Here is a 25,493-nt window from a genome sequence, read left to right as displayed (position 1 = left end):
GTTTCTGTGGGGGTGACCTCCAGAGGAGCCCATCCAAGGCAGAGAACGGTGTCAGTGGGAAATGCATCTTATGCACCCCTTCCACAGGACACACAGGACAGCTCACAGTCCTCTTCTGAGGGGGGTTGGTGGCGCAGAGCTGGCTGGGAACTGGGGCTCACTGCTGGTGCACACCCCCTGGAGAGAGCATTGGGTTACTTCCCTAGCTAAAAAAAAAAAAAAAAAAGATGTGTGATTTTTCTGGAACGCCTACTACTTTCCCATCTTTGAAAATCATAAGTCAAACTGTCACAGGGTCAAGGACTACCTGTGACCCAGTGTCCTAAATGGAAGAAGGACACTCAGAAAGACAAGTTACAAAACGTTCTGGGACTGCGAGTGTCCCAGTGGCTGCCATGGGGACCTGCCTTGCTCTCCTCCTGCCTTGCCTTTGCTCTTGAGCCCTGGCCACTACTTGTGCATTACCTCTTTCTTTAATGTTGTCATTTCAGGAACAGAGCAAATCTGTAACTTAGTCAGACCCTGTACCAAAACAAAGTAATAAAAAAGAGATGGGATGTAGCTCAGGGCAAAGGCTGTGGGTTTAATCCCCCATAGAGAAGAAAAAAAAAGTACATGAAGGAAATAATGATGTACACAACTTTGGGGATTGTTTTTCATACTCAGCCTAGTTCCCTGAATTTGTGTTCATCAGTATCTTAATATAATATGTAATTTTGTTAAATTTAATTTGCTGTCTTCTTTTTATCTAAATATATTTAATGTGAGATTTTTATTTTATAATCATGTGAAATAATTAGTCTTAACATGTTGGGAAATGTTACCAATCTTATAAGCAGGAAATTTTACCTAATAGTGTTGTGAATACCAGTGCCATTGTGGGGCAATGACCATGACACAAAATGCTGAAATGATACCAGTGAAACCTGAGTGTCTCCAAGGGACAGACCTGACTGTGTCATTGTCATGTCCACTGCTTAACATGCTCAGGGCTCTGGGGACCAGAGGGTCTCTTTCAGGAGAAGCCGCCCTGCACCATAATTTAATATCCCATGCATTCTCATGGCTTGAGTGTGTAAAGTTATCCCACTCTAAGACAGGAAGATGAACTCCCAACGGAGAGGCAAAGGGCTCATTTTCTCATATGAAACTGACACTTGTTATGCACAGAAACCCTCTTCCCCTCGGTAACAGAGAAGCCACGAAGCACTGCATCACACCTTCTTGGTCATAATCTAACCCCTCATGCCTCCTTGGCCAACAGCTTGATTTGCTAGGGGAGTGGCCACAGGAGGGCTGGCGATAGGACTGATGCCCACTGAAGAGGATACAATGAAGCCCTCAGTGAGCTAATTCATTTCCTTTTTTAGCAATTTGGTGCATGGAACATAGGAAGTAAGGAGAAGATGCTGAGAACCTTTCTGTGCCTAAATATGGAGCCAGGGTTTCACCTCCCTGTTACCTGATAAAGGACACACAGACACTCAAAACTGTGTTCTTCCCAATACCCCACACAGGCGAGTTTGTTTCTGCCCACTAAGCAGCATCAGGCTTTCTCCAGGTTAAAACATTTTCTTCCAAATTAACTGTGGCAAAGCTCAGTGCTTTGTGTTTGTTATCCACTTCTCTCGTGGCTCCAGGACAGAGAAATTGATTCTGATTCACTCTACCACTCGCTGTGAGCAGTTTCAAGGAAAGGTATTTGTCCATTTGGATAATTTCTTAGAAGCTTGTTATTTGCTAGGAAGGCATCAATTACCCAACAACCAGGAGAATAAGGAGCTGAATCCACCATATTTTTAACTTAACATAAGAACTTTCTGTTGCCCCAGGTAAGTAGCAGCTTAATGGTCATCTTAATCACTTGCATATTGGGAGAAACTGTGGAATTACATGAAGCCAGCATCCCACGGGGCAGAAAAGCAGTGTCTGTGTGTGAAAGCCTCTCACTTTTAACTGTGCCTGCCTCGCACACTGAGCGTAACTTCTTCCCAGACTCTGTGGAGTCAGCTCAGTATGCACATGCTGCATGTTTGGGTCAAAACCCTATATTAGGGGTTAAGAGAGCACCAAAAATCACCTGAAGGGATTTCCGCTGTGAGTTACATCTGGGAAGGAAGCAGAATCACTAAGTGCTGTGTCCCTATCTGAACCCCTGGGCTGTGCCCCCTGGGAGAGCAGTGCTGAGAGCAGAATGACACTCAGTTCTCCAGAGCTCCATGGTTTAATAGGTTACAGAGCCTCTCCCTGTACCCTGCTTTTACACAACCTCTGATTTCCACAGCCTTTGTGCTGTGAGGTTTTCTTTCTCCAGATGGTCTCATGATCTGTTTATGTGCCTCTCTTGGGTATGTTTTGCCTAGGATCACTGGAATTTCAGTAGGAACCAGTGAAGAAAAGTACATGAAAAGGAAAAAAAACAATAAATTGACTCACTGTGTTGGATGGAGGGACCATAAGACGCAGTCTTCTTAGAATGCTTTACATCAGTAGGTTTGCTGAAACGTTTAATTTAATTTAATTTACTTAATTAATTTAAAGATTTGGTACCAGGTTCAAACTCAAGACCTTGTTGTGCTTGCCATAGAGGTACTTACACTGCTGATCTGAATCCTCAGCCTTGAAATATGTAATTTTAAAAGTCAAGATTTGAGAGGCCAAATCTCTAAAGCGGAGATAGGAGTAAGATACCCACCTTCTCCCTCCTGGATATCCTGAGTAAACTGGAACCCTTTCGGTTGTGAGTAGCAGAATTCCAATCTAAGGTTTAACCAGGGAGCAGATGGAGCTCTCCCACAGCAGGAATCCAGACACATTTGCTGGACAGTGTCTTTGCCATCACATGGTGTCACTGCCATCTTTCTTTTTTTCTTTCTAACCTCACCTTTTTCTTTTCCCACAATGCCCTAGGCTTATACATTAGCTCTCACCATGCGCGGTAGTTCTGTATTTATTGATCTTTTACATGTGTCAGAAACTGATCGCTAAGGCTAAATTTTCTTCCCAAGTGAGGGATAAATAGGAGAGGTAACAGGTGACCATGACCAAAAGCTGGACACAGCATGGGCCCCTGGGACAGACTTGTTGCTAGGAGTGGGAGAGTGGAGTCCAGGCTGGTTGGTGAGCACCCCCTGTAGGTGTGCCCTAAACACAGCAGGACTCCATGCTGCCCACCCAGCCGAGGAAAGAATCACATGTGTGTTCACTCTTTCTCCAGATTTTCTTCCTCTTTCCTCATAAGAACCCAAGTTTCAAAAGATCCCAGTCAGGACATTTCCAAGGGTGAAACCCTCAACTTTCCAAATGAGGAAGCCCAGGCTCTGGAGGGAATGTGGGTCCCCACACGCGTTCTGTTCTGTAGATGACAGCAGCTCCCTGCCTGGTGATTCTTCCCCCAGGCTTTGTCCTCGTGATTGCAGGGCCCACTTTTCTCAGGCTTCTCCCTCCTGGAATTCCTTCTGCTTGTTTGCGATTCCTCTGTCAGACACCTCTTCCCCACACGCTGCTTTCCATTCCTCTTTCTCTTACATTTTATAGATCCTTAAGCTTCAGGGAATTTTTCTTCTCTAAAATGTTCTGCCTTTTAATTTCTCTGAGAGCTTTCTTCAACTCTCTACCCTGCTGGGTGCATTCTTGGGCTCCTCACCCTTGAATACTGGTTGATCCTACCATTTCCTGGTTCAGATTTATGTATATTTTTTCTTCCTTCTCTTCCTTTCTTCCTTCCTTCTTCCTTCCTTCCTTGCTCTGTCGTACTACTAACTCCCAGTGGGTCCAGTGGGTCCAGCTCTATACCTGCATCCAACTACTTTATTCTCCTGATATTGGGCAAAATTATTTACCACTGACTTCTGTCCATTTCAACTCAAGAAACCCATCAGCACATGTTGCCAGTTTTCAAAATATAACTGATGGTGAATAGTTAGATATAACATATTCAGCATTGTTAGTTTCTAAGTAAGTGCAAATTAGAACAGCAGTCATTAGAATGTACCCATTAAAATGGCCACAGTAAAAATAAGCCAATAAAGGCTGGTGAGGATGTGGAGAAACTGTCACTCACAAAATCTAATGGAAATGAAATCTACAGTGATGAGCTTGGGGAACAATCGAGTAGTTTCCCACAATATGTAACTACCATGTGACTCAGATTGCACTCTGGGGTATTCATTCACAAGTGAGAAATTACATGTATCTAAAAATCTGCATGTTGATGTTTATTATAGCCTTGACGATAAAGCCCCTCAAGCTGAAAACAAATCCATTGACTCTGAATAGGTAAACAGCTTTTACCCCTCTGTCTGTCTCTCATGGTGCTATGGTCTGAACGTCTATATGCTTCCAACTTTCACCTGTTGAAATTCTAACCCCCAGTGATCATAGCAAGAGCTGAGACCCCTGGGAGCTGGTTAGGCTGTGAGGGTCAAGGTCATGAACTTACATAAAATATTACTCCATCTATATAAAATTTTTGAAGTGATAATAAGTTAAAAATGGATAAATATCAGGATCTCCCAGGGACCTAACACTTACATAGTGTTAGGCTAATGTATGAAATGTTGGAAGTGATACAATGTTAGAAATGGGTAGTTATTAGGAGTTCCATAGGATCATGGTAGGCAGGTAGAGGGAGATGGGTGTGGTTTAAGAAAAAACAGATAAGGGATAGTAGTAGAAATGGAAAGGTACTCTTGTTTTGATTGCACCACTGTCAGCATTTTGGTTTCAATACTGTAGTTTTGCAAGACATTTTCCATTGGGAAAAATTGAGTGAAGGGTATATGGAGGTCTTTCTGGTTATTTCTTACAATCATCTTAAAAAGAGTTTAAAGATTTTAGTTACATTAGATTTGAATATGTAATAGATCAGAGCAGCCACATACAAAAAGACTATTTTTCCCTAAATATGGAATTAGAAAATTACCATTAAAATTTCATTGTATTTGGTAACCATGTTATTTTTATGCACAGTATTTTATTGAAGCATTTGTTAACTATATTCTAAAATGCTTCATTTTCTCCACTTAAGTAAGATGAGATTTGTGTTATTTTCTCTCTCTCTCTTTTTCTCTTAGAAATTCTACCCAGTGATTTTTTTGTGGGAGAAATCATCTCTTGAACTGTGAAATGACTATATTCATAGTCATTAAGAAATGTCTTTGAAAGACATTTTGAATATTTCATAATTGTAACTGACACTATACAGGTAATATTTGGTTAATATTTTTACCAATCTCAAGCATCCCAAATAAATGTACTTCTTTCAAAAATATGGCTTTTGTTGAATAGACAGTAAAGAAAGTTTATGACTAGGCAAAGAAGAAAGGCATGGATAGAACACCAGAGTATAATGAATTAAGAAACAAGAAGTTGTAAAGGAGGGCGGTAAGAAGACCCGTGACAGGTAGGGCAGAGCTTCTGCTCCACCCAGCAGTGCTTTTCCCTTTTATCCTCCATTCAGCTGATTCTCTCTCCAGCTGTTTCTGTACTGCTCTTAAAATTAGCTTTGGGTTTATTTTGAAATTATATTAAGTTACTGCATCACTGAAGTTTGTCACACGCACAGCAAACTGCAGAACTTGTAAGTGGAGAGCTCCACGTATTTTCACCAGGAGAGTCAGACCATGTAACTGCCTCCCACATCAGGAAATAGGGCTTCACTTAAACACGGAGAGCTTTTCTTATGTTCCCTCCGTCACCAGCCACTCTCACCCCCTAACCAACATTCTCACCTCTGTGAGCACAGAGGAGTCATTCCTGTTTTCTTTCCTTGTTGGATGAATTTGAGCTTTTTCTTTCCTTTTCTTGACAAAGTTGGCTGGGGATTCATCAACTTTGTTTATTCTTTCAAAGAACCAACTGCTCAATTCATTCGTTTTTGTATTGTTTTCTTAGTCTCACTTGTGTTAATTTCTGTTTTGATTTTCATTATTTCCTCCCTCCTATGAACTTTGGGTTTGACTTGCTTTTGTTTTTCTAGAAGCTTGAGGTGCAGCATTTGGTTGTTTATTTGTGCTCGTTCTGTTTTCCTGATGTGAGAATTCCCTCTTAATACTGCTTTCATTGCATCTCGCTGGTACTGGTGTGCAGTATCTGCATTTTCATTTGATTGTAATCTCTCCTGAGCACAGGAGAAATTTTTTTTAATTAAAAAAAAAGAAAATAGTTTCGCAGGGAAATTACAGTTCCCTTTTCTGTTCCCCAATACATACTTATGATGTTTTCCTTTTTATATGCTGACTATTTATCGCAGGGACCTGGGGAGAGAAGAGAGTGAAGGTGGAATCCTGTGTAGCCCGCTGCATGCAGGTGGGAAACCATAACTGCTTAGTCTGTTTAATCTGTTCTTTAATTTCATCTGTGACCCATTGGTTGTTCAGGAGGGTGTTATTAAATTTCTGTGTGTTATGGAGTTTTTGTAGTTTCTTTTGCCACTCCTTTCCAACTTCATTGCAGCATGGTAGGATAATATACATGGATAATTTCAATTCCTCAGAGCAATTACTTTGAAGATAACAATACACAATATACTAACCATTGTTAGTCTCCTATTATGTTGTTTTGAAATTCTGTATCATTATTTTTGTGCTTTTTAAATTAAAGAAAAGAAAACAAAGGTTAAAAAAGAATATGCAATTTATCAACCAGTGATTTCTTGTTTTTTGAAGTTCTGTATTATTTTTACTGTTTTTTTTTTTTTTCATTTTGCTTTTTTTCTCTATAAAAAGAATGGATAGAACTTAGAAAGAAGGCAGAAATTGATCTTCTACTGGCTCAGACTTGGTTCCTGGCTCCTTGTTATATTTTGACAAACTGAAATCATTAAACAAGTACTGGCCTGAGTTTTAACCTGTCCATAATGGTTGATACATTGTGTCACTTGAGAAATTTAGAAGTTTAACTACGTGATGCAGCAGGGAGCCAGGGTCCTTATTTCATAAAGGTCCATATCCTGTGCAAGAGGAGTCTAAGAAGATGTTGTGAGTGCTATACCCGCCCTAGGGATGGTAGCCTGCTTACAATCTAAGGAAGGAGAAGAGATTTGCCCTCTCTCACCTTTGCTGTTGCTACTTTTGCTGTCTTCTGTGCCTTGAGCTGTTGCTGTACCGTGAAAACCTGCCTGGAGCCAGCTGACTATGGACTGAAACCTCCACAAACTATGAGTTAAATAAACCTTTCCTTCCTTAATTTTGGGTCTTGGGTATTTTGCCCTAGCAATGAGGGAAAAGTAACCAAGACACTGTCCTAGCTTCAAATGCCCCTGGTAGTGTGGTGTAAGAGAAGGTTTATTGCGTCCTCTGTGGGCCTCTGCTTTACCCTCTGTAGCATGGGAATGATATGTCTTTTTTCAATAGAGTTAACAGGATAATCAAATAGAAAGATGCTTACAAAGTGCCTGGCACAATACCTAGCCCCCCCAAAAAAAAATCAGTGTCCTGGAAATTATAGTTCTCTTTTCTGTCCCCCCAATACATACTTTTGATGTTTTCCTTTTTATATGGTATTTATCGCAGGAGCCTGGGGAGAGGGGAGAGTGGAGGTGGAATCCTGTGCAGCCCGCTGCGTGCAGATGGGAAACCATAACTCGACCCAGCACAGAGCACAGACCATAAATTCAGGCTTGCACAGTGCTCTGCTGACCTCTAGGATTCTCTGAAGGCCCACGTGGCTGGGACTGCAGACGCAGGTGCCGTGGGAACTGTGCTCCACAGTCAGAGCGGCTCCCTCCCTTCCCCTGATTCCACACAGACTTGCAGCTACACACTCATTCTATCTGATCTGTGCTCAGGTGAGATAAAGAGAAACAAATATCTGAACACAAAACCCACAAGCTAAGTCAGCTGGTTTTGAATTTCTAGTCAAGGCTGAATAAAAACGATCTGTTACTGCCCAGCTCATCTCTATTCCTGTCTTCAGTAACTCCCTGTGAGCAGCCAGTGTAGGCATATTTGTATCTGACACAATGGATCCAGGGGCCCACAAAAGCTATGGATCGCTGATCAATGCATCTCCTGTTGTTTGTGAAGAAAAATGAATTAGCTTCCCACTATATATTTTTCTCTATATGTTATCACATGCATTGACTTATTTTATAAATATATTTAAAGGAGCTACTAGATAGTAAGCATAGTGGTACATGCTGGAAAACCAATAAGAAATCACATAGCAGAGGCTGGAGGTTGCAAAACTTGTGTCTACTACAGTCAGTGAAAAACCAATTTGAGAGAAAAAATAATTTAAACAATTCCCCTGTTTGCATAACCTGTTAGTGCTACAGAGCAGTGGGGCAGGGTACACAATCCTGTAATCCCAGCACCCTGGGGAGCTGTAATAGGAGGATTTGCAAGTTCAAACCCAGCTGGGCAACTCAGTGATTTTGTGAGATTTTATCTTAAAAAATTTTTTTAAAGAGTTTATGGGTGTAGTTCACTGGGAAATCTCTGGGTTCAGTCTCCAGTTTGAAAAGAAATGGCACCTACAGATCAAAACATGTAACAGTGTAATTATTTAGCAAGGTATGTATTGAACATGAGGCAACCAGGTGCAGTAAAACTAAGTCTAAATATATAGCAAATGTGAAAATATTTATAAATGTGGGTTTGCTGTTGATGCAGATGCAGGACCTAAAAAGACTTGCTGTGGATGATTTAGGTCATAAAGGACCATGAAACAGGACACTGGGTGCAGAAGGGTCAGAGACAGAGGGATGTGTCAAAGAAATAAAACAGAGGCCATCTATGCTGGCTGTAGACTGGGTGGAACAAATCACCACAAACTCGGACACAGAGTAGCTGATTCCAATGCTCATGACCACACAAGGTGAAAGTCAAGCTGTCTGCCATCTGCATTGTCAGACTGAGGCTTAGATCCTCCTGCCAGTTCTCCTAGCTCTTGGCAGAATTGCTACCTGGAAGCTCAGGAGCTCTTATCTTTGGTGTCTGCCCAGCAGAGGAGTCTTCCTGACCCTTCATCTCCTGGCCCCTTAAGGGCACCCCCACCCAGCACAGGGACTTCAAAGTCAATGGACTGCTGATCTAATGACCAAAGTGACCTGTCACATTCTCTCATCCCAACCACATTCAAATAAACTTGGCTGGATTGGTTGCACAGAGCTCCACGCCAGGGGGAAGGAACTTCCCCCTAGGATTTTGCTTAAAGTCACAAGGAAAAGTGCCAGCTGACAGTTCTGGGAGTGGCAGAGCCCTTCACAGTTCTGCCTTTGTCCTGCCTTTATCTGCAGTGGGAGACCTGCCCTGTGGAGGTATCTACCTGGAATCCACACCAGGTAGGTTCAAGTCCTGCCTCTACTTGTTTGTAGCAGTGTGACCTCAGGCAGGTTCTCAATGGCATGAATGAAAAGCTCACTGTAAGACTTTTGCTTTTAGCTTCCACAGGTATTAATTATGATTTTAAATGGTACAGATATAAGCATTTAGTGGTTTTAATTGCAGAGGAAATTTCTCAAACTTTGGGTTGCGACTTTCCTTGAGAATAGGATAAAGGAGAGCAAGTATCACCTGGGTTATTTGTGGGCCATATTGTGATTAGGAGGCATCGATGACTTTATCTTATTTGGTGACTGAAGACCACAGTGAATCTCAGTGTGTTATGGGCTGGTAGTCTCTGACTCATTAAACAAAGCAAAATAACGGAGCTGATATGTGCAAGATCCTTGCTCCTTGCAAACTGGTCTCCGTGTAACTTTGCCAGCTCTCACTCAAACCCTAGGAGGCCAGAAGCAATGAGGACTTCATGTTTTACTCCTGACGCTGGTGGAGAAGGGTGACAGTCTCCCTGCCGCAGGCCTGAGGCAACCTGAAGGGCCTCCAGTTGCTTTGGAAATCATAGCTGATCCTAGCTCAGCTCTCTGTCTCATCCACTTCACAGCAGGGACCACCTTCCACACGATGCAGCCTTCGAATCCACTGGGAACAGTGTGATCTCCAAGGAGGAAGGCTGGGCTGTGGACCTGTGTGCTGGGCTGGAAGCCCCTGTGGGTTTGGGTGGTTTGTGACCTCAGGCCATACTTTTGATATAACATAATGCTGTGTCCCTCAGAACAGGTATTTGGTAGAAGAGAAAATAATCCTCTCTTCTGGATTTCTGACAGCTCCTGGAGCCTCCATTTTGTTATTTAAGCCTAGAACACCAGATAATCCATAATAAAAGGTAACAGCATAATGCAGCTAAATAACACAGTAACAGCTCCCTGAACACGTGTTTGTAGGGTTACTTATATCCATATTCAGCCAAGGGGGGAAAACTCTCACACTCACACAGACGTCTCAGCTCATGAGATAGCAACAAGCTTGAGAAGGGAGCAAATGATTAAGAAATATGGAGCTCTGAAAAAATAAGAAATTAGCTGATTTTGAAATGAAAATGTTTTTGACTTTGATTTCATTCTTATATTTTCCCTCAGCAGGAAAATTGTATCACAAATTCAATGGCTTGTTGTCTTCTAGCTCTGGAAGTCAGAACCCCAAAAACAGATCTCAATAGGTTCAAGTTGTGGTGTCAGCCAGGCGGGGCTGTCTTTGAAGGCTCTGGAGAGGTCCGTTCTTCTGAACCTTATCCCTGCCTGTGGTCCAAGCTGTGGCCTCCTCCTCTCGCTTCACAGCCCTCAGAGTCAGGCTGAGTTGTCCCATCGAATCCTTCTGACCTCTGCATCAGCCCTCACCTTCCCATGAGAAGTGGTGCTCCCAGTTCTGGGTTAAGATGTGGACTCCTCATTTTGAGAGGTCAGAGACATTATTGTACATCCTAAACCTGTATTTTCTCCCGATGTACCTTCTAGCAAAGAATATAACAGTAACATTTAATATGCTCTTGCTCATTCCTAGTACTAGCCTTAGGAGGATAACGTGCAACTTCAGAAGAACTTGAGGTTGTAAACCTGGAAAAAATAGACATGGGAGGTAATTAGGCAGGTTCTTCTGTGCAGTGACAACCACTGTGCGAGTTCTGGGTACACGTGCCTGCTTCTGGAGCAGAACACCTCCACAAGAAGCTTCCTTTTATAAGTAAAGTGCCAAGAGACAGCCAAGGGATTCCCAGCCAGGTTCATCATTGCCACCTATGAACCTTGGGTCCCCTGGCAGGAAGTAGTCTGTTCTGAGATCGGTAGGGCCAGGAGTGCAGAAGAACAGAGGTCACGAGGACCCAGGGATCCTAGTACTGGGCCAAGAAGTGGCATTGGAGCAACCTTGACCCAGTTAGGTGTCTTCCCTGGACTCTACTTTCCACAGCTGGAAATTAAAGCAGTTGGGCTAGATGAGCGCTGAAGACTGATCTGCTTCTGCCCTCTTGTTAGTCTGCTGAATAGCTGTAAAGTTTACATGTGGGTGTTCAGAACAATCAAGATTCGCGGTATTATGTGTACTAGAATGAGAGCCCCAAATCCCTGTGTGATGTCTGTGTCTTCCCGGCCACGTCATTCCTAGACCTTCCCCTTCTTGCTCAATGTACTCTCCAGAGTCTCTATTTTGTGCCATCACAAAATCCTTGCATCTATGTTTCCTTCTTCTCTAGGACTACCACTGGGTTCTTGGACAGGCTGCTCTTCATGCCTCAGCACAGATGTAGGCACTTCCAGAGGGAGTTTATCCTGACTCTTGGAATCCAAGGTAGGTTTTCAGAAAACATTACTGGCTCTATGTTTTTCCTTTACACACTTACCAAAGTTCACAATTCACACCTGAGTGCATTTTAGTCATTAAATGCCTGTTTATTCCTCAAGAGTATGAGATCCTTCAGGACAGGCTCATTCCTGGGCTTGTTTCTCAGTTACTTTCCTTCTGTTGTCTTGTTGCTGAGACAATTTACCCAACACCAAAGGAGGAAAGGTTTATTATAGCACACAGTGTGTAGAGGTTTCAACCCATAACTGACTGGCTCCAAGGCGGGCCGGATTGGCAGAGGGGCATCATAGAGGAGAACCAGTTCATAGCAAGCAGAAGACAGCAAAAGAAAACAAGGGAGGGAGAAGACAAGCCACTTTGTGTCCTTTGTATTGTATCCAGTCTACCAGGATTAGGGCTGTGCTAAAACAATCAGTGACTGATTTAGTGATCACCCACCATTCATCCTCACACCATTAATCCTAGCATTGCACACTGTAGATTTGGCATTTCTGAAAAATCCCATGTATGACTGCATGAGGCTTTGGGGTCCATCTAGACACAAGCCATAGCAGTCTGTATCCCAGTGTATGAGACACAGCTCATTACAAGACATTACAAGACATGAAGCACAGTGCTCCCACCCACTCAGGACTGATATTGGCAATGAGTCTTTTACCTCTGCATTGTGCAGTCTGAGCCTGCAGGTTTTCATGACTTCCTTATCATCTATTCTCCATCAAGGCCAGTGCCTCCCTGTGATGGACCCATAGCACATTTCTTCCACTTTTTACCCCACAAATGACAGTAAGGGTGATGCTTTTTCTATTACCTTCTCAGTCTCATGTATTACATGAGCAAACAATATGCCCTGTTTAACCAATATCTATTTCCTATTGTAATGAATCCTCACAAGTCTAGTGGCTTAACCACCACTAAGTTCCTATCCTTCAGTCCTAGAAGCCAAAAATCTAAAATTTCATGGCAATAGCTAACATTGAGCTGTCTCACTGGCCGGTGGCTGCTGGAGGTTCTGTGTCCTTTGACATCTTGGGTTCTTTGGCTGCAGCTTTTCTCCACCTCCACAGCTGCAAAGACAGGATGGCATCTTCTCACATCCAGGCCTCTTGACCTTGGCATCTGTGGTTGCATCCTGTGGAAGGTAATGCTCACAGGTTCTGTGTTAGGACCCGAGCTTCCCTTTTGGAGAGGCCAGATGGCACAGTTGTAGGGATCACACCCGCACTTCCTTCCAGTTTAATTTCTGATGAAGAATCTTCATAGCTGACCGAATGTTCCAGAGTCTCCTGTCTCCTCTTTTTCCTTCTGTTCTTCACAAGGCTTTCACTGTAACTATTAACCCACCACGAAGGAGGCCACGTGGTCATCAGCACTTGACATTTACAGATGTGATTTTAATTAAAAACAAAACAAAACAAAACAAACAAACAAACAACAAAAAAACAGGCCATCCACGGCATTTTGCATTATAATTTTGCAGACATGTAAATTTGAACTGTAAGCCTTGGAAAGGAGTTTCTTAGTGAGACAGGGAGCCCACTCCTCTGTATACCCTTATACAGCACTGTGTTTAATAGGTCTCCTACAAACCCTTGTAATGATACATGCCAAAATGGCCTCTGCAGTGTGGCCTTGTGTACAGTGTTTCAGAGTCTCCTGCTCTTCAGTATATCAGGGATGAAGGGAAAAAACACAGCTGAACTAATCACTTGTGGTCACAGCAACTGTGCTAGAAATATTTTATAGAGAGGGAAAACATTCAGAGATTGTACCTCACCTAATATTCATGGCCTGCTAAAGGGAAGACTAGGAATTTAAATCAACTTAGCATGACAATCAAGCTCTTTCCACTACTCCAAATATCCTAGAGTATTTTTGTGGCTTCCTTTTGTTAATTTCATCCTTCAAAATCTCTGTGACTTCCAGGTGGTGGAAATTCTGGGCTCAATAGACCAGGCTTTAATTAGGAGCTATTGTGTGTGTGTGACACTCTTCCTCTGGAGTCCCAGATAAAGGCTGCAGGCAGCTTCAGGACCTGTCTATGTAAGGACAATAGGACTTTTTTTTTCCTTACAGCAAAAGGACTTTTGCACTGATCAAAAACAAAGTTTTTTTGACACATCAGGATAAGGAAAGCAAAATATAGGAAGTATACCCAATTTTAGTTGAGTATTCACTTAGAGTTAGAAAGAACAACATTAGCCCGACCCAAAAAAGTTTTTTTCATGGTATACACATGGTGTGATTATGTGACCAGGAAGTGAGCTCAATCAAGCATGAAGAATTGCAGAATTTAGTTGAAAATGTTATCTCAGAAGATAACAATGTTAGCTCAGAAGAAACTCATGAAAGTTAAGCTAGACCTTGCCTGACTCAAGTGATACCCGAGAACTCATCCTGCCCCTGAAAGCCAGGAAAGAGTTAACTTCAAATGTGAAGCTTTCCAAAATTGTCCATTGTTTTAGGATTTTCTCAAACAATTATTGAAATTAAATTTAGACAGACATAATAATAAGCAATATGCATATGAATATGTGGCAAAGTTTTAAGTAATAGGAAAAAAGGGAGAGAAATGAATTTAAAGTGTATTTGAAGAGATGGAAATAAATAGACAACAAACAATTTGAAGGAAGAAATTTCAATGTTGAACACAAAAAACCAGTTCATGTACAACAGAGCACTCAAGTGTGACTTTTGTACATTTTTCCCCACAGGTAAGAAATTCTTTTCACCTTTATTTGATGAAAATGTTTAAGTTAACCTTTCTCCTTGGAACATAGTTTCTCAAAGTCCCATTGACATTTTATGGTGACAGGCTGTCTTATGCATAGCTGGTGTTAAGAGGAATTCCTAGCAAGCTATCTCAGCCAACTGTGATCATCAAGTGTTTCTAGACACTAAGTCTGTCTCCTGAGGGACCTGTAGGAGGTGTCACATGGAGATCAACACTCTTAGGCTTTATCCAAAGCAGGCAAAAGTGGTTGCTGAGTTTTCTTCAGAGGTATTGCTGGGCTTCCACCTTTGATGATTTTAGTGGTGTATTGCATTTAACACTCTAGGATAGTAGCTAGCGCCCAACCCTTCGGTAGTGTCAGGAACTGGCTTCAGAGAGATTTTCCACTGACCAAGGGGTATGTGGGTAGGGGTGCAATTTCAGGATAATTCAAAAGCATTATGTTTGTTGCATATTTTGCTTTTGTTATTACATTGAAATATGTGATGAAATCATTATACTTCCCATAGTGCAGATTCCAGGAGAGCACTGAGCTGGTTTGGCTTTTTTTCCTGCAACTATGTGATACCCTCTGGAGCTGGGAGTCAAGGGCACCTGATGTGTGTTGCTTATATCCAATCTACTTCATAAACTCATTTTGGTGCTGTCACTGTAGAAAAACCCTACTTGGCAAAGACAGGATATTAAAAATGGAATCAGGATTTGCAGAATTTGACTTCAAACCAGAAAGTCTGGAGATGTGAAGTTGTCTCAAATGTGCTTTGAAGAACTCCATCATTTGCAAGTTCGGGCAGTTGATTCTCTTCTAGCACAAAGTTGACTCACCCGATACACATGCATCACGAATCTATATATTCCCAGTTCAGATGCCTTTTCTATGTGGGAAATAATGCTGAGAGTCTTGAAAGCTGAGACAGATGGCCACACACCAGTTGGGAGAAAAAAGTTCCTGGTTAGGTCTCTTAATATAATTTCTCCTCATATTTCAAACATGACAAAAATCTCAGTGCTCACTTGTCATCCCTAATAACTCCAATAAGGCTCCAATTAGAGCAGAGTTACCTTCCTCTCTGAAGTAACAGACTGAGTTCCCTGGGCAGACTGGATATGTCATGCAAATCTGTGAATTTTGTGACTCAGTATGTGACCCGGAAGTGGTGACTGTTTTTCTGAAAGAGATTTCTGAAGTGGCTCTCATAGCACAGAAACCCTGTCCAGTGGCCTTCCCTCAGAAGAAAGCCACTTCACTTTTGTGTGTAAAAGATGTGTGAGCTCCATGTCCACCTTGCATGGACCTGCACAAACAGGTGTGAGTGAAGGCATGTACTTTAATGTGGGTAATATTTCTTATCGCACGCCGCACTGTGCTGCTGTTAAGTGTAGGTGACATGTGTCAGTCAGCCAGCGCTTCTCTGTGCATGGCACAGTCTGCAAGAAGCACACTCAGCAGAGGCTTCTTTGACGTGAGCGATAAAACCAGAAAGCCACTGGATCCTAGTGGCCACTCCATCTGTGCATATACCAGTGCAGAATGACTAACTCAGCATTCCTGACGTGAAACATGAAAAGACTGGAGTGGTTCTGCAGCTGTGGTGCTGGCTGGCTGCAGAAGTGCATATAATATGTCCTCACACATGTCCCGAGGGACACTGCACAAGACATGCACTGGTGTCTTGTTGCCAATGTTGGTAGACTCTTCAACATATCACAGCAGCTCATTGATACTGTCTCATATTTTTCAGTGTCCTCTGCTATTTTATGGATTCACCTGAATATGATGCTATCCAATTGGCTGTCCTAAAGTTCATGACAAATGTCCTTAGCAGAAGGCAGGATCTATTCTTCAGCAGTGCTAAAGGGCTGCTTAACTATAGTGATGTGGTTGGCCACTAACAATGAAGCTCTCATTACAGACACATTGGATGACATGGTGGCCTTCAATAACTGCTTCTGTTCTTCATGTTCACATTTGGGTTTTCTTTCTTTCTTTCTTTCTTTCTTTCTTTCTTTCTTTCTTTCTTTCTTTCTTTCTTTCTTTCTTTCTTTCCTTCTTCATTCCTTTCTTTTTAACAAAATTCCAAAGTCTTGCCTTTTAGTAGAGGGTGCTTGGTCTTCATACAGGGAAGCAGTTTTGAAGGTTTCTTTTTTTTTTTTTTTTTGTACTGGGGACTGAACTCATGACCTCACTCTGGCCAGGTAGGCACTTATGCCACTAAGCTAAATTCCCAGCCATGTTTTGAAGGTTTCATTGCTTCACTGGCTAGCTGGTCATAGCATGTTATATGAAGTAAACTTGGAGAATGTGAATCACTTGTTTGTCATAATAAATCTTTAAGTAGTATTCTTGGTGTTTTCTTTTAGATGCAGTTTTCTTTCTCCTGGCAATGTCAGAATTCTGCTGTTTTGCAATTGGACTTTTCTTGTCTTTGCAAGAAGTTTTCCAGTGACATTTGATTTTTTTAATTCATGTTGACTAGGTTGAGCTTTTGTGCCTGTCAAAATTATGAAAAGCACCCAGTGCAACCATAAAGTATGGGTAGAACTGGTAAGTACAATAATGGGTGACTAAAATAAGTACATGGTTTTCACCCCAAACCTGCCAGCATATGCAGCTGTCCAATGGAAGTGTATCAGTTCATTTTCCACTAGAAATCCCACCGCTGGATGTAACTCACTTGTTACTTGCTGCTCATTTATAGAGTTTCAATGTGAGTTTTCAAACAATTGGTTTATGATGGTCTCTGTGCAGTTCATATTTATAGATGTTCCCCAGAACAAGCATCATCACCTCAGCTCCAACTCAGATCATCTGATGTCAGGTTTTCACAAGGAGTCCACAGCCTATGTCCCTAGCATGCATGGTTCATAAGAAGGTTGGTGCTCATAAGCAAGTCTAATACCACCAGAGCTCAGGTGGTAATGGGAGCAAGTTTTACAGATGAAACCTTTCTCACTCACCTAATGCTGACCTCCTGCTATGCATCCTTGTTCATAACAGGCCACAGACAGGAACTGGTGCATGGCCTGGGTGCAGTGATGACAAACATCTTAGAGACTGAGCACCCAAACTGCCACCCCAAACCTACTCAATTGCAAAGTGTCAAGCCTGCAATTAAACCTAAATACTGATATTTAGTTTAGAAGAAATGGTATGGCAACAGTTGGCTCCCATGCGGACAGAGAGGGCTCTGTGTGCTCCCAGTGGTACGTGTGCTTGGGTTTGCCATCATGGTCCTGGGGTAGGGGTCTCCTGCTATAAGATTCTCAGTCAGGGGTGACTCTGCAGCATAACCCTTCCACCACTAACCCAGGCTACTGAGTTTCTCTTATCTCTGCTTCTCGATGTGTTCCTTCATCAGCTGAACAGGAAAAAGTACTCTGACCACACATCTTTTTTCAAAGGATGCGTAAGTTATAAGCTCCATTTTTGGTTCTCTCTCTTTAGGTTGTAACTCTGTTATTATCTTTAATCCTTTTCTAGACATCTGGGTCAGAATGTGCCTCCATTTGACAAGAACTGTAATTAAATTAGTAGCTCACCCCTCCTTTATCAGAGGTACCTTTCCCAATAAAGCAGTGTCCTCTCCAGTCTCTTCCTGCTGTGTACAGACAAAAGATAATTCACTTCGTGACCTTTGTGGTGATAATTATAAGAAGACCATAGGTCACCAATTCCTGTTAGAGATAAATGGGCTTTGAAATTCAGAATTTTTTAAATTTTAGAATGGTGATATAGAGGGTGTTTGAGAACATTCCTAGTGACGTTTGGGGCAGAATCCCACAAACAAACACTTTACTATTCCTACAGATAAACCGACACATACATTAACTGGGAGCAAGATGTTTGCAGACAGTCTCACATTATTCCAGTCAGACTTTGCCTCTAAATGCATTTCTTACCAACTTATAAAAGGCACTTAGGTTTTCAGATTCCCCTGGACTTTGGAATTCTTGCCTAGTGCTTATTGGTTTGGAGTAACAAAAATTACAGCAGGAGCAACCGTATCTAATATTTAAGGGTAATCACCGAGGAACAGGTCTTGTATTACAGTAGAAATTGCATTCTTCCCACGCTCTGCCTCATGGCCAGGTAGAAAGTTGGTCATCTCTAATGTACAGATGACCTCTGGAGTCTGGCCCTTGCCTAAGGTCATAAGATGGACCGCTTGGTCATCTGTTCCAGGGTCCAACCTCTGAAGTAAGGTTGTATTTTGTAACCTGATCTCTATCTCCATCTAATGCTTTGTTTTCATGTTTTTGGCTCTGTCTATAAGTTTACCAAAGATGGATCAGAACATTGCACTGGAGGGAAAGAATATCATGCTCCTTCTGGTTATCTAGAAAATATAACTTAAATAAATATGACTGATTCATTCTGCTTAGGGTCATAGAATTCCTTGGCCTCACTACTTAATTTACCTTTAATCTTCCTGTTAGGAGTTTTACAGGCACAAATGGGACATTCCGTATGTGTATAGTGAGAAGCTGGCAGTCCATATTTCTGCTGTTTCCAAATGCATTTCTCCTTCTGATTTAGGCTCCACGAGAGTTATAATACATATGACACTCTCAGGAAATGCTTCCCAAATGATTTCATTAAAGTTTTTATGTGGGAAAAGTCAATTAATTGACCCCAAGACAAGCCCTTGGGGAGTAACAGAGGGTCTGCAGTAAGAGCCTCCCCTCTGGAGCATTTGTAAGCAGCCCTTTGCATGTGCCGTTCTTGGGATTACAGATAAGTACTTTGTCTGTCACTGAGCTCATAATTTCATAGAGGCTTTAAAATCAACTTAGAAGTGTTTTATATTCTCAGCAATGCACCCACGTCACTTCTGTAACTATAGAACTATCAGTTACTCATGTGATTTTATCTCTCTGTTCCTCAGGTCTAATTTTTAAAAGTATCATGCACTTCTCACATTAGGTCCATTAAGTTGGTTACTATTTACATGGTGTGTCTTATTTCATTCCTTTCTTCTGAATGCATTTATGTATTTTGCATCCAATGTGTATCTCATATAAAGAGCAGATGGTTGGATCTGGATTTTAATCTGTTCTAACAAAGTCTGTTTTTTTTATAAGATTGTTTCATACAAGTATATTACAAAAGAATATTCTTATTGATACATAATTCACATATATGTATTACACATTTCTTTAAAAGTGTATAATTATTAAAGTTTTTAGTAGAAGGTTATCCAAGCATCAGTATTATATAATTCCAGAACATTTTCATCAGTTACAAAACTAAACCCATATTCTTATCCCCAATTATGACCACTAGAAATGTACTACCTGTATAAAGATTTAATAACTTATTAATTTTTCCTAGAAAGTAAATAATACATTATAAAATCTTTTATTTTGGGCTTTTAAAATCTATCAGAGTTTTCAAGTTTTATCCATTCTGCGTTGTGTGTGAATACTTCAGTGTTTGTTCTGGATTAGTAATATTCCATTATATGAGTGAATCACATTTTATTTAAACTACACAAATGCTTTCCAAAGCAGATGCACCATTTCACACTCCCATGAGGCTGCATGAGTAACTGGATTTCTCAGACTTACGCTCATCGACCCTTGTTGCTTCCTGTCCCTTTGATGGTAACTGTCTTCAGCGTACATGAAGTGATGTTTCACTGTGGATTTGGATTTCTGTAAAAACAAACCATGTTAAGAATTTTTCCATTGCACCTATTGGACATTTATTTATCTTCCTTAGAGACTGTCTAGGCAGCTCTTCCATATAATTACTATTTGGGTTTCTTGTTTTTGTAGTGGAGTGGGAAGAGCTCTGTAATTCTCAGTGAGTCCCCTGTACCACGCAGGCTCTCGAACCTCATCACATGGGCTCATTTTCTATGGTACTCGATGTTGTGCTTTGCAACAACAGAAGACACACCATGCAAATTGTAACCAAAAAAACTCTTGGTGAATTCCATTTTTTTTTTGTTTTGTTTTATTTTTTGAACTGTGTCAAGAAACCACTCCATAATGCAAGGTCATCAACATGTTCTCCTGTGTTTTCTTTGAAGAGTTTCTAAGTGAATGTCTGTAAATCTAGTTTTGAATGCACTTTCCGGTGCACTTATAACTGACCTGAAGTAGGGGTACAAATTCATCATTCTTGAATTTCAAGCTTTGCCAGGTCATTTGTCAAATCCCTCCAGATCTGCCTGTAGGCCTTTGTAAACATACATGTAAGTGTCTATTTCAGGACTTGCAATGATTTTGTTTTGGTCTTTTTCACTATTGTAGCTTTATAGTAAGTTTGGAAATCAAAAAGTGTAAGTTCTATATTCCAGTTCTTTTTCTAAGGTGTTTTTTAAATGATTTTGTTGTATTTTGTTTTTTTTTTTTTTTTTTTTTACTGCTTTTGGACTTTTTTCACTTTTATGAATCTCGGATTCACTTGTGTATTTTTACAAGATGAAAGAAGACACAGAGGATCATTCTAATTGAGGATTTCAGCGACTCTCAATTTGGAAAATATTGTCATTTTAAAATGTTTAATCTTTTAACCATGCCATGTATTTTTACTTAATTTCTGGTTTCACAATTAACAATGTAAAACTACCATATCTTGATAAATTTATTCCTAGACAATTGTTCTGTATGAAAAAGAAAGGTAGATAATGGGTAGTTGATAGATCTTTTGCAAAGAGAATGGAACTAAGAGACAGAGGAAAGGGTTAAGGAGGGGGAAGGTAGGGGTTAAAAAGATTTATATGTGTAGGCACAGGTACCAACTGGTCATAAGGAATGGGATCGTTACATTCTGTAAGCATGTACCAATAAAAAGTAAGACTTGAAGACATAATAAGAATTTATAAATTATAGAAGAAAAAGACATAATCAGCAATGTTCACAATATTCCCAAATCTGTCTCTCCAGCATTACCGTCTCATTGTCAGTTCAGCAGGATAAATGGAGCCGTCATCCCAGTGAATAAACTCATATCCTTCACATCCAAAGCTCTAGCTGTTGTCTCCAAATTGCCAACCATTGGTCTCTGTGTTGTTTCCAGCAAAGGAGATGGGTTTATGACCTTTCTCTGTGAGGCTCGTTCGCTAATGGGATTCTAGGTCTAAGCTCCCGGCAGCTGAGCACTGCCCTGTGAGCAGTGTATACACAGACCAGTCCTCTAACATAGGGCACTCCCGTTCCCACTGTTCGTGAGCACTGCAGCTTGCATCAAAGCATGGGGAATCCTTCTTTATAAGGATTTATAACTTTATAAGGCTCCTTGAAGTCTATGTGCGATCTCCCAATTAGAAGGGATCTCTTCCATCCCTGCATTTCCAAAGCACTCAATCATGCCTTTATGACACCTCTCACAGCCATTTTGTTCAATATTGAGTAGGATCTCCTTGATCCTGTGCTTTCTCTCTCTCTCTCTCTCTCTCTCTCTCTCTCTCTTTCTTTCTTTCTTTCTTTCTTTCTTTCTTTCTTTCTTCCTTTTTCTTTCTTTCTGGTCCAGGGATCAAACTCATGACCTGACGCTTGCTGGGCAGGCACTGGTGCTGCTGAGCTAAACTCCCAGCTGGATCATGTGCTTTAGACAAATTGTTCCTGTTTTAGTTTTCTTTGTAGTCTCTACAGAATCTACCCATAGTTATACCTCGTAAATCATTGCTTTGAAAGAAAATTAACTGAATAATATTGGTTTACCTTTAGAGAAAAAATTAAAGCACTGAAACTTAGGATCAAAGACTGGAAGGTCCTAGTTACTTCTAAAAATAAGGTCTACTTCAACTTACTAAATATACCTAGATTTGTTTCTATGGACTAATTATTAAAGTCACAAACTTTGAACAGATGGAAGACCTATAGGTATGCAGGTTAGGAGGTACTGACTGGCTATGACAGAAGTCAAAGTCTTTTTGTACTAAATAGAACTCCGAGTACACTGATTAATGAAGGAACTTTATATGAGGATCTGATTAGTTCTCCAACAAGGTGGATGACACCACAAAGACAGCGCTCAGGAAGGAAAGGCCTGTTTAAATGTCATAGGAGAGAAAATGAAGGTTTAGTACCTCTTAATGCTCAGAACCTGACCACAGTAATTGCAGCTCAATAATTCAGAGAATGAGGACTGTTTCATTCTTAGAGTTAAATGAGACACTTGAAAGATAGAGATTCTGTGCTCACTGTGGCAGTACATACACTGAAAGATAGAAATTCCATATAAGATATCAAGATATCTATCAGACATTTGATAGAATTAAAATATCTTGAATATGCTAAGAAAAGAGGCTTAACATGGCCTTTTTTTTTTTTTTTTTTTTTGCAGTCTGGGCTGGCCTAAGGCTCACTTTGTAGTCCAGGTCTGTCTTGCAATTGCAACAATCCTCCTGCCTCAGCCTCCTGAGTGCTAGGATTACAGGAGTGTGCTACCACATCTGGCCCCAAGTTTTCTTTCTCTCAAGCTGTAATACTTTAAATTATATGCATTGAATTGTTGTGTTTACAACTCAAGGGAAATACAGCTGCATCCATACCAGTGAATAAACAGTAAGAAAGCAAAGACTCCGTGTATTCTCACAATCTAGGTATCACTATCATTTGTATTTTACTAGATTTCCTTTGTTGTCTTTCCTTTGAATCTACAAATTTTATCGAAATGATGAAACATTGTAAATAATTATAGATCTTTCACTTTTGCTTAAACCTGTAATATGAAGACACTATTCAAAACAGTAGAAAAATTTATTTTTTCAATGATTATGGGACCCTGTGACATGGTACTGCTATATATGTTTAACAATTCCTTTATTATAATTTTTATGCCTATTTTTATTAATGTAAACATTTTCACTGAATATCTTCATTAAATTGTTTGCATTTGTTCATTAAATAGCATTAGTAGCTCAAGTGATATGACTTTTATAAAGGCTCCTCATAATTTGCCAGCTAGCTTTGTAGAAACATTGTCAAAATCTATGCCCCTGAATTATACTATTAATATTTCACTATATGCTTTGACTTCTTTGAGAAATAGTATTTCAGATTTACTATGGCTTAACAGCGGTCCATTACTTTCTAAATTTTGTCCCGTGTGTGCTGTACCTGAGTAAACAAGAGCCGGTGACACCTCAGTGACTCAGACGCCGGCTCACTAGAGAAGTTTGTCTGTATCCAGTTCTTCCATTGCATCGGTATTGGAGAGAAGAGGAAAAATTACCCAATAGTGTGCAGTTTTATTTTTTTAATAAAATGTCATGAATCCTTGGCATGAAACGTGGGTTTTACGGTCTTTCCGTTTTCATCCTAACTCATTTATCTGGAAAAAGAGCCCAGGTATCTGATCCCTACAAAACAGCAAAGATGATGGTGATGAAGATGACGGTGATGACGACACATAGCAACATCAGGAAACCCGTGCCTTCTCCTGCTGCCAGCATCAGTAAATACTAAGGTTTTGTAGTCACTGGTGAATTTAACCCCCAGGTGAGAAAATAACGCTTTCCTTTACTGAAAGCCTTGGGGTCTTTAGGTTTTATATCTAACCCAGCACTCTCCCTGTGCTCTTGCCATGACTGCGTTGCCTTCCTCACCAGGTGTCAGGGGAAACCTTCTGCGCATGCGTGCGAGTGCTGCCGGAACAGCGGTTAGGGATGCTCAGACCCCGGGAGGTTATCACACACAGATGAGCCCAGGACCCAGCTGGGAGTAATGTGAGCCTGAGATCTCTGTAACCACATCGCCTAAGGAGTCCTCCTGTTAGATCTGCCAGCTTTTCTACCGTCATCTTCATTTCTCGTAGCCCTAAAGTGATTTTTGCTGGGTTGTATGTGTTGTGTGCTGTCATTTTTAGAATTTTAAAACGTCAAAAATTGTATTTTATTTATCACAGGTTATAATGTTCCCTTTCATCGAACTTCTTATTTTGGATCAACAGCATTAAATGTAGTGAATGCAAATGTAAATAAATAGGTAAATCCTTGTTAAACAGAAAGGAACTAGGAAATTCTGACATGAATATTGTTTTAGCCTCTGCCAAAAATCTCCTATTCTAAAAATCATAAATTGTCATTTTTCCTACTCTAGAGACCATATGAATATTCTTGCACACTCAAAGAAAAAGAAAATTCCATGTTTAGAGAAACCCCAAGCTGTATCAGACCTACAGATACAAATCCGCGGAAGCACTGGGATGGGGCAGGAGCCGCTGTGGGGAAACACACACGTCATGCGGAGGGGGCCCTGGCCGCCAGCTATGGGAACTGCATTCCCTGACAGAAAGAGGCTCCGTCTGGACTGTGTGAGCTTATCTATCCCTTCGTGGTGAGGACAGAGCCACGTAAAGAAAGACAACAAAACTCCCAGGGACTCAGTCTTACTCAGAAAAGCCAGGAGGAAGCTTACTCAGGTGAGTTTAAAAAGCCATGCTGGAAGGAAACGCTTTGCTCCTGGGCCGCAAGGGAGGAAAGAAAGAGCCCTTGGCAGTCGAAGCTTGAAAGATGATGGAAATATCTCCCTATGAGTAGAAACCTTCTATATATTGTTTTCTACAAATATATAACTTATTCACTGACAGTTGAAAGAAGCTACACCATTGGTACAGAGATATCTAAGACAAGTGTAGAAAAAACATCCGAACTAAAAAACAAACAGGCCTGCAAAACAATTTAAAAATTAGATGAAGCAGATAAAGTTGTGAGTAGCCAGATGTTGTAGTGCGTGGTTGTAATCCTAGTTCTCTGGGAGGCTGAGGCAGTAGGATCTCAAACTTAGAAACAAGTTGAACAACTTGGAGAGATCTTGTCAAAGTACAAATAAAGGAAAAAGCTGGGAGTGCAGCTCAATGGGAAGGCCTTGAATTCAAACGCCAGTATTGTAAAAGGGAAAACATTTTGTGAGGCCATGAATTTTTATAAAAATAACTACTTCTATGAACAAGGTTACAAATAATTTTAGATTTGTATTCCTATATATCTAGGAATAAGACACCATGGAAGTAAAATATGAAAACTATAATTTGACAGTGTGCAAGAGAGAAACAGATTAATCAGAGAAAGAAACTTTAGGGGCAAACGGGGTGGTGTGGCCCGTGGGAAGCCCGGAGGGTACCATTGAGTAATGCAGTAGGGATGGAAACTCAAAAAAGCTGG

Source organism: Cavia porcellus, unplaced genomic scaffold (assembly GCF_034190915.1).
Source record: "Cavia porcellus strain 051 isolate PalLab524CR breed Dunkin Hartley unplaced genomic scaffold, mCavPor4.1 scaffold_1, whole genome shotgun sequence".
Classification (NCBI taxonomy): Eukaryota; Metazoa; Chordata; class Mammalia; order Rodentia; family Caviidae; genus Cavia; species Cavia porcellus.
The sequence above is the reverse complement of the archived record's forward strand: the minus strand, read 5'-3'. Positions refer to the sequence as shown.